The sequence below is a fragment of the Corvus hawaiiensis genome, chromosome 7 (assembly GCF_020740725.1).
Source record: "Corvus hawaiiensis isolate bCorHaw1 chromosome 7, bCorHaw1.pri.cur, whole genome shotgun sequence".
Lineage (NCBI taxonomy): Eukaryota > Metazoa > Chordata > Aves > Passeriformes > Corvidae > Corvus > Corvus hawaiiensis.
In genome coordinates this window covers 21,608,592-21,618,716 of record NC_063219.1, presented here as the reverse complement: position 1 = coordinate 21,618,716, position 10,125 = coordinate 21,608,592, and the positions used below count along the sequence as shown (strand labels likewise).

The following is a 10,125-nucleotide window of genomic DNA, read 5'->3' as shown; positions in this document are numbered from 1 at the left end:
CTTTTTAGACAGACTGGAGAAGAGGGAAGAAATATTTATTCCTAGTATAACTGAAATCTTAAGAGTCTAATAATTATTGGTTATAGAAAAAGAGTAGTAACAATGCAGTTGAAGTTGGTGTACTCCTCTCCTGCTGTTACATTCCCCCCTTCCCCTGCCCCCCTGGATCTCTTGATCATTCCACTTTAGTGTGAAGGGATGACAACAGACACTTGAGAGCATTTGGAGTCCTTGGCCAGGAGAAGTGTGATATTCAGGTTTATGATTTCTTCTTCCTTCTCTAGTTTCTCCTTAAGATAATTTTTAATCTTTGCTAACACACTTTTCTACCTTTCTCTTTCTTCACTGGTCTGCAGCTCTAATTCTATACCTGAATTTCATATGTTACCTTTTAGATATGTCAGGTACTGCTTCTCTGCAACCTCCAAACCCACTTTTGTCCAGCTGCAGGCTCGCATTTCTTTAAATGACTGCAGGTGAGCCGTTTATCGCCCCGGGCCTCCACTACCAAGCCCATGCCCCTTTCCTTACTGCCTTATGCCAACAGTCCTTTACGGTTCATCCTAGGTCTTCACTTCTGCAGGGGCTGTGGTAGCCTACCAGACCCGTACACCTCTACATTACATCACTGTGGGTAGCATACAAAAGACCTCGTTCTACACAGCGTAACAGCAATGCAAACCTATGGAGGTACCACATAAACAAAAGTTAGAAACAGGCACCTGGTCCACTGGCAAAAATCGCTGTTACAGCTGAACCAATTTAAACGCAGGTGCGGGCAGGTGAGGCACTGCCAGTGGGACAAGTTCTGAGGCCTCGCAAACTCGGTGCAAACCCCGCAACGCAGTGGCGATGGAGGATCCAGCACAGCCCAGCACAGCCCAGCACAGCCCAGCACAGCAGCGGCAGTCGCCGAGGACGCGGTCCTGTGCCCGCCGCGGCCACGCCAAGGTCGGCGGCAGCCGGGCAGGATCCGCGGGGATGTTGCCGGCGGACACGGTTTCAGCCCAGCGGGATTCCCCTGGGAAAAATAAATCTTGTCCTACTAAATTTTACTTTTTTTTTTAAACAAAGCACCTTGGCGTGAAGCTCTATATTCCTGTGCACGCGGGGGGCGGGCGGCACACGCTCCCCACCTGCACGGCCGGCCCTCAGCCCGCTCCCGTTTTCCAGAGCGGCTGAGGATGGGCAAGGTTGGCCCAGCCGCGCGTGTCACCACCGCCGGCAGCCTCGGCCAGGGCTGGAGCACGTCGCGGAGAGCCCGCGGCGCTGCCCCGGTGGGGCCACCGACCGCGGGGCCACCGACCGCGGGCACACGGACGGCACGGCCCCGCCGCGGCTCCCGCCGCCCGGAAGCAGCGCTGCCGCGCGGGGTGGCTCCCATTGGCCCGTTCTCGTCACCCCGTCCCGCCCCCCGGCGCCGCGCGGGCGGCCATTGGCTGCCGGCGGCGTCAGTCGGCGAGGGCGAGCTCCGCAGGTGCCCGCGCTGCGCTCCCGCGCGGCGCGCGCTCTGCCGGCTGGTGCGGCTGCGGGCGGAGCAGGGATGCGCCCCGGCTGCGGGAGCGCGGCGCGGAGCGGCGGCAGCCCGGGCGGGCGAGGGCGGCGAGTGCGGCCGGTAAGGTCCGGCCGGGGAAAGGCGGGTGCCCATCGTCGTGCGCATCCCTTGCGCTCGGTGCTGAAGGGGCCAGGGGCAGCGCCGGGCAGCGGTGCCGGCACGGGCGGAGCGGGGCTCGGGCGGAGCGGCGGGCGGACGGGATGCCGGGGGCGGCTGGTGGCGCTGGGCCGCGGCGGGCAGCGGTCGCGGGGGACGCGGTCCCCCACCGCCCCTTGCCGTGCCCTTCGGCGCAGCGGTCCCCGGGCGGGACCGGCGGTGCGGTGGGAACTTCGTCTGCCCTCGCCCGGCTGGCGGCGGCCGGCGGTGCCTGCGGCTGCCGAGGCGGGGGGCGACATCAGCCCTCCAGCAGGGGCTGCGGCGCTGCCCCTCCGCTCCGTCGCCGAGGGAGGGCCGCCGAACGATGCCGCCGAACGGTGGCCCCGGTGCTGTCGTGCGGGGCCGCCGGAGGTGGTGGCTGGAAAGGCGGGTGCCGCGGGTCCCGGCGACGGCGCTGCCCCGGGCCCGGCTGTGCCCGCTCGGGAGCGGCAGCCGGCAGCGCGGACGTGCCCCGGGCCGGCGCTGGGGGCGATCGGCGCGGCCGCGCTTGTCTTGGGGCGGCGCGTTGAACTTCCTTTCAAGGGAGGATTTTACTCGAAGGTGTTCCCGGACGCCCAGCGGGGCGAGTCAGACAACGAAGGCGGCAGTGGTGGTGATGCGGCCGCAGACTGGATCTTAAAGTTAACACCGTTAGCTCAAAGAAAAGTTATTTTAAAGTAAGCGTATTGGTGGGGGTTGATATATGACCACTGGCTATTGAGACGGAGGAATTAGAAAGATGAAATCCCGTTTATCCCTGCACACTTCTTTCCATTGTTCTTCAACCTACTGTACTTTTAGTGATAGAAGACAAATATTGGAAGGCTTTGAAGTGTTGTCAAATCTTGTTAATTTTGATAAAAACAGCCTCTAGATGCTCTTTATAGATGTCGTTGTAAACATTAAGTATCTTGATTATATAACATTTCAAGGAATCTGCCAGGATGTTGCCAGACTTTGTGATGAAGGACCTGATCTTCCAGTCCTGGAAATAAAGACGAGGGTAGCATCCACAATTAACAGTTGAAGAGAAAACAGTTTGTGTTATCTGTTGGTTATTTTGCATCTCTTGGGTTGGGCATTTTAAACTTTTAAACGCTGTCTGCAGAAAATGTAAAGAGCATTTAGTTTGATTCGGGGTTTGTTTTGTTTTGTTTTGTTCCTTTGTAGCTTTAAGCTTTCTTTATTACTTTCTAGGAGTGTATTGATCTTGTTCACTCTTTCTTGATAGAGTATTCTGATTAGTTAGTTATAAGGACGTATTCAATCACGTGATGCATAGCGTGTTTTCAGAAGTATTTTAAATCATGATAGATGCAAGGGTGAATAACCACTGCAAACACCATTGTAACACGTACATGCGCTGCTTTGGGGAGCTGAAGCCCATTTTTACAGCTGTGGGAAGGCACAAGTGTAAAAGATTTGAGGTGTGAAATTTAGAGCTGATACAGGTTAAATATTGTTCCCTCTCCGCATACTTACCAACTAAATAACATTTTTGACAGAATATAAATTGCTAGTGAAATTCCAGTTCTCATACATCCCTAATTCTGGATAGATCTGTACAGGTTCAGCAAATGTCTTATTGTCAAACCAGTTTTTTAGAAACCTCGTTTAGTTAGCCTGAGTCAGTGTCATCAGAGTATTTTAGATTAATTTAGAGAACAATCCTCATCCAAGTATGTCACACACAGTCATGATACAATGTCTGAGATGCACTCAGTTTTGCTCGTTTGCCTCATAACATCACCCATGTTTTCCTTGTGTGCTATTTTAGGAAAGAAAATCCCAAATTTTTGTGGTTGTTTTGTGGAAGAGAGCAGTGGATTTTTTGTAGATTACAGGCTGAAAACACTAAGCTTCCCCCCCCCCCCCCCCCCTTGTGAGTGACACCAAATTTTAATCTAAAAATTTAGTTTGTGAATGGGTAAACTGTAGAACCTTCAGCACATGAGTAGACATAATTTGTGACAGTCATTTCACTGGGGCTATTCCCAAGAGGACATGCATACAGGAGAATGCATGCCATGTATTTGCTACATAGCCAATCTTTGTCTTAAATACCTTTCTCCATACACAGTTCTGTGGAAGCCTTTTCTAAAACATCAAAATATTTCAATTCTATCGTTTCAGAAGGGTGCTTGATTCAGTGTTTTTCATCTTCTTTGTCTGTTAGTAAGTAATAAACTTTTTTGGAGCAGCAATCATTCCACTGAAGTCAATACAAGTGTATTAGGTATTTACTTGTTAAAAAATATTAATCAGTTGTAGACTTATTAATATTCTTAAGTATTACAATTAGATAATGTTCATACCTAGTTAAAAGTTAGAGGAGAATGCAGAAGATTCAGAAATTTTTAGCTTGCTTTTCATGGTTTTCTTCTATATAAGAGAAAATGAGTCCATCTGTATGCCTCCCAACTAAAACAACACTCAGAGATGTCCTGGATTTTCTTAAGATGCTTTTTAGTAGTGATTTTTACAGGGTAGTATCACTACATGTAATATAATGAGAAATCTGGAACGGAAGCAGTCAATTCTGTCATGTTCTCCACCCTGTTGCTTATTTAGTTAAATAGATAAAAATGGATACTAAAATATTATTGATGTCATTTCCCATGACTAATAGGAAAATTATTTCTTTTGATACAGTTAGGGAAAACAAGAGGTATGCTTTTTAGAAATAACTACAGTTTAGAAATAAGTACATATGTACCTTCAGTTGAACCAATGAAGAGTTGCAGAAGCTCATGGAAAAGATGAATGAATGATGTGTCTCCTAGTTGTCTTAGATCATGCAAATGGTACACTGATCTTTTTGGAAAAGCTAATGCTATTTTTGAACTGCAGTTAAAATATGGACTCGTAGCTGTGTCACCATCAAACTCAACAACTCTAAATGCTGATGTATGGCAGCTCTGCAGAACTCCAGATAAACAGAAGTATAAAATGCCTCAGCATCCAAGTGTTCCTGTTGTTGCTTACTCACAGGCCTCAGATGTTTCCAAATGGTGATAGTATCTACTGCCTAACAGTGCCATGGGCATAATGACCAAGAGTGCTCTGCTTGAGCACCTCTGTCTCCTGTGAATACCTCTCAAGGAACTTAGAAAAGATACTCTTAAACAGTAATTCAGCTCCCAGTGCTGAGAACACAGCTCTTCAACAGAGAGAGAGAGGCAAAGATGGGCAGGTCATTCTTTGACTGACAGACTGCAGATACATTGGTGGAAGAGATCAGCTTTCCCAAGCACAGCCAGGAGCAGAAAGGATGTACAAGAGTCTTGGGCCTGTTTGTGGCTACTATTAATACAGAGATGAATCAAGGTGTGATAATGAATTATAAATCTCAATTACAAGACACCCCTCTTCTTGTATCACAACCTAAAATGTAAAATTGCCAGGTTGTTACTGCAACACCAGGTATTGCATGTGTAGTGGGGAGTGGACACTCTTTTTAGCCCTCTTGCATTCTGATTTTTGTAACTCTCAATTCAAACTCCCAAACTAGTGGGAATAATCTAGATATCTGCAATATTTATTCATTAAACTCTACTTTATTATTCCTTTAAGGATTAAGATGTGTAATTTAGTGCATATATATATGTATAATTTAATGTATCACTACATACATTTGTGAAATACATAAGTATGCATTTTTTTTGCATCTGAATAACAAGAAGTTACCAAATACTGGTGAGGGAGCTAATGGTGAAGAGTGCAGTGAACGAAGAAAATGCTATATAACTGAAACCCTGTGTGAATACTGTGGAGCTACATTTATTCATTTCTGTGGAGTGTTGCCAGCATACCTTTTCCCTTTGCAGATGTTCTGTATTATCAGTAGTCTCAAAATATTGCAATTATAATATGCCTATTTCATGTATAAACAGTTTCTGTAGAGCAGGGCAGAAAACACCCTATAGATACTGGGTTTTGCACTCAGTTTTTAAAGACTGCCATCTGAATACCAGTAGGCTTTAACTCTTACTATCTTTTGAGACTTAATTTAGTAAAAATGTGAATGACTTGCATGCCTAACCTTACTTCCCTTTGAGCAGTTCTGCAGCTCAGCTCTTTGAGGGGATGATGTTTGTTTCTTTTGTCCCTCAGCAGGTGGCTACAGTTTCACTGAAATAGCTGATCTTGCTGTGGAACAACAGATGTGGCTTTTTGGGGTCACACTGCCTGGAGTAAAGAAAATATTTCCCCCTGGGTCTGACCCTTATTTTTGTTTAAAGATAGAGTACTAATTTATTGCTTAGCAAAGGATGTTGTGTTGGAATTTATACTGAAGGACTGCTGTTATTCAAATCTTACCTTCATCTTTCACAGCTGATAAGAAGCAGAGGTGTAACCTTCATGATGTTTTTCAGAGCTTAACAGAAGATACAAAAGGAAACTGAAGTTAAGAACATCAGAAAAGCTCTGCTGTGTCAGACCAGTGGACCTGCATACTCAGGGTTTGGTCTCCGACAGTGACATTAAGGGATGCTGTTAGGGACTATACACAAACCTAGCCTTTTTATGAACCTATTCCCTTGTACTCTTCGTGCATACTTGTTTGTCATATTAGGGATGGTAGGTATATATCTGCTCAGTGTTTTTAGAGCCCATTTGTGGACCTGCAAACCAAGAACTTGTCTTTTTCAAACTTGCTGATGCTCTACTATCTTCACAACCTCCTGTGGCAGCAAGTTCCAGAAGCTTACTACTACCTTTGTAAAGAAGCACTCTAATCTTTATAAACTAATGTTGTGGTGGCTTTGTAAAAAGTCCCTTAGTTCTATTACTAAATGATTTAGCAAGCAGCTTTACATTAATTTATTTACCATCTTCATGGTTTGATTGATCATATCTTGATTCAGTCTCCTTTCCTAACTAAAAAGCCCCTCAAGTCTCTTTTTCTAAGGCAGGCACCCCATCTTTTTGATATTTTAATCTCTGACTAGAGTCTGTTCTTGAGATGCAGAGACCAGAAGTACTTGAGATGTGGATGGACCAAGGTATAAATGTGCTTTGTCTTCTTCTTGATTCCTTTCCTCATGATATCCAGTGTTCTGCTAGGGTTTTTCTTGCTGTTGTACATAAAACTGTTAATTCTAGGGATCTGTCGATAATGACTGCTGGATTTTTTCTCCAGTCATTTGTCAGCATGGTGTGTCTGTGACTGAGATTATTTTCCATGAGATGTATTAGCTTACATATATCTACACTGAAGCTCATTTGTCATCTTTTTGTTCACTCTTGAGTCCTGCAGAGTGCTTCTGGAGCTCTTTGCCATCATGATGGCATTAGTTCTATGCTCAAAGACAAATTCTGGTCTTTGTCTCAATTTTGCCAAGTATCATACCTTATGAGTTTTTTTGAATGTATATCTGAGAGGAATAAAAGTATAATGGCATATCAGACAAGGGTGTTCATAGATTTAAAAATGATCTGTATGTAACACAGGCTTTGTTTTTTTGTTGGGTATTTTTTTGGGTTTTTTTTTTTTTTTTTTTTTCACCTCAGCAAACTCATAAGCTCATAAGGCTGACAGGTTAATGCTGTGTCCAGAAATCCAGACCAGATAAAACAGAAAGCGAACTCTGAAAAATGCCATTCCTAGCACTTATTCCAACTGCACTGAATGGGGACGTGAGAATGCTGGTATATGGTATTTGATCCATGTTGATTGCTGTTAAAATTATTTTTAATTAAAACCAAAGAAACTTTTAAAAATATTGGAGTGCAAAGCAATATTTACTCAAATACCTTTAATGCCTTCTTAGCCTCTCTACGGATTCACTACACAGCAGTCTTAACTCCAATGCTATCTAATTAATCACCTTTCATTTGTGAACTACATTTCATAGTAACATGAAAATAATAACCAAAGCTTTTCTTCTCCTCCCTCCCAGTTGTATTAGAGGTTAGGCTGGAAGCCTGCCACATAGAAAGGATCTCTTTATGTTCCTTGTTCAAAGCCAGGCTAGTCATTTGATACTCAAAGCATGTCACTTGGAAAAGCTGCTGCATTGCCAACAGCAGTGAGAGTGAGGTTTAAAGAAACATCAGAAATGTATTATTTGTGTGCTGTGTTACTACTTAGTGTTACTTAGTAATAAATGTGGTTTCACAGCAGCGCAAGTAACTCCAGCAGTGTGTCTGTGATGACCCTGTTTTCCCTTCTCCCAGTCACAGTAACACCATCCTTCCTAACTTTCTGTAGAAGTACTTCAGCACCTAAGTCTGGCAGAAGACCAGTTCTCCACCCTGGCCACTGATTTAAAAAGTGAAAACAAAACAGAAACCCACTTTCTGCCAGCTTGAATCTGCTTCACAGAGGACCTTATGAAGGCTGTGCAAGGGAGGACATAGAAGTATGAAGGTAAATGCAAGAGGAGAGCAAGATGGTTGAACAGCAGCAGTTAATAATTGCCTTATGTGCTTGTCAAACTCCAGTCTGAAGTGCTGTTCTGCTTCTTGATTTATTGTTGTTCAAGTACTTGGCAGAAGTACAGGACTATTTTAGTAGGCAGCCTATTGCTTTGTTAATTTAAATATTTAGCTTAAAGAATTTTATTTTACATCCTTTGAAGGAAGGCCCCAGCTGCTCTACTACCCATCCATGAGGTCATCTGCTGTGTAAATCCAGTTGTCTGAAAGACTGTTACCAACTGTAGTTGGTTGCAGCAATAGGATTCTTCTTTCATTTTGTTTTGCACTATAATACAGTTCATCAGACCAGCTTTTTCAAATTAGCATGTATTCAAGTACATAACAAATATATTTCTACTACTTGATGTTTGTCATGGGTGGTTTAAAGTTATATTCCTGATCTATCAAATGGGTGCTGTTTGCTGGAATCTGTAGCAACCAAAACAAAGCAGTTTGCCAAAGAAAAAGGTTTTGGTGTATTCCATTTGCATGGTGTGCATGAAACCCACCTCATGCTAGTTCGTAGCAAGCATGTCTGTGTGTACAAGCAGCTGCAAAGTGAAAACAGCTTTCTGTTGGCTGATGCAGCTCAAAATTAGTTTAGCGTGGCACAGTGAGCTCATGGCAGTCATGGATAGACATGAACATTGTCAGTGTGTAGCCTGCATGGTCTTTCTCCCCAGTACTTACAGGCCACAGTAGTCATAATGACTGAATATATTTGGCAGCAGTGATAGAGCAGTGCCACATGTGCTGCTGCTTATCTGCCTTAAACAGACTATCATTGTAAAAAGTGGAACTTGTGTCCCATTGTTCAATTATGACAATATCTTCTTGTGTTAAGATGTGTGCAATCATTCATCTAACATTTTTATAAAATACTTCAGAATCATCAGCCAAATTTCACTATATTCTTCCCTAGAAAAAATACTCTGATGCAGGTGCAGTGGTACATGTAAATGAATCCACACCGTGGTGGGCATCCAAAAAACATTCTAACAAGTTAATTTCTTTTATGTATGCTTTTTAAGAAGATACATTAAATCTCACAAGTTTATCAGCTCTGTTAGGCAGCTAGTAAGAGTGGCATTAGTACAGTCATAGCATTGTACTATAAAAATCTATTATATTAATGTTTACATAAAGCTTTCAGCATTTGCAAGATTTTTCCATGTAGAAAAATAATACATTTAATTGCTTTTTGCCAAGCTTTTGAGTATGCTAGATTTTTGTTAAAAGGCCACAGAAAATGCACCTTAGCTCAAATATAATCATAAACCAAATTCTGTTATATGTAGTTTATACTGTATTTGCTTAAAATAAGCTAGGAAGTAACAGAGCAGTGCTAAAAGTTGGCTAAAAGATTCAAATATATGCGGTTTTCATCACAAGAATTAAGCTTCAAATGAAAGTTTCTCACCAAGTTAGTGGCAACTAGGTCATGTTGAGTCTGATGTCTCTATACTTGCTTGGGATTCACCTCTACCCAATCAGTTTGTTAAAGAGCACATTACTTCTTCTGCTCTGAAATACTTTTACACAAATATTTTCCTGTGTTGTAGCTAAGGTGAAAAACTGTTTTGCAAACCCTGAAGAGACTGGCCTCCTTGCTGGAAATATTCATGTGCAGATTTCAGATTACTGGACAAAGTCAAACATTAATCAGGCATTGAAATGGACCAGAAAAGCTTGGAATAGAATTTAAGCATCCGGTCTTCTACTGATTCTTTAGGTTGGGTCATATTAAACATTTCACATGGAAAATATACTGCTACTGGGGACAAGTTCTTTCATCCATATATTCTATCTAGTTCATGAAATTAGAAGTCAACAGGAGTGGAATTCAACACATGATGTCCTAGTTACAGGTGAGGAGGAGATACTGAAATACAATTTTATGGGTATCTTATTCTGAATATTTCTCAGGAGAGAATAAAAATTCTTGATAGGTGTGTGCATGAACATAGAGGCATTAAACAAAACACTAGTTAAACTAAAAACTAACTTGTAGA

At 43.3% G+C, this 10,125-nt stretch overlaps 1 protein-coding gene across 7 annotated transcripts in view; it reads left to right on the top strand.

Annotated features, from left to right (window-relative positions):
- Positions 1 to 1,546: 1,546 nt before the first annotated feature.
- Positions 1,547 to 10,125, top strand: part of B3GALT1 (beta-1,3-galactosyltransferase 1) — a 187,289-nt gene continuing 178,710 nt past the window's right edge. For all 7 annotated transcript variants that reach the window (XM_048308917.1, XM_048308908.1, XM_048308913.1 and 4 more), the window contains exon 1: positions 1,547 to 1,615. The gene's annotated coding sequence lies outside the window, so the exon portion shown is untranslated. The remainder of the gene's footprint in view (positions 1,616 to 10,125) is intronic.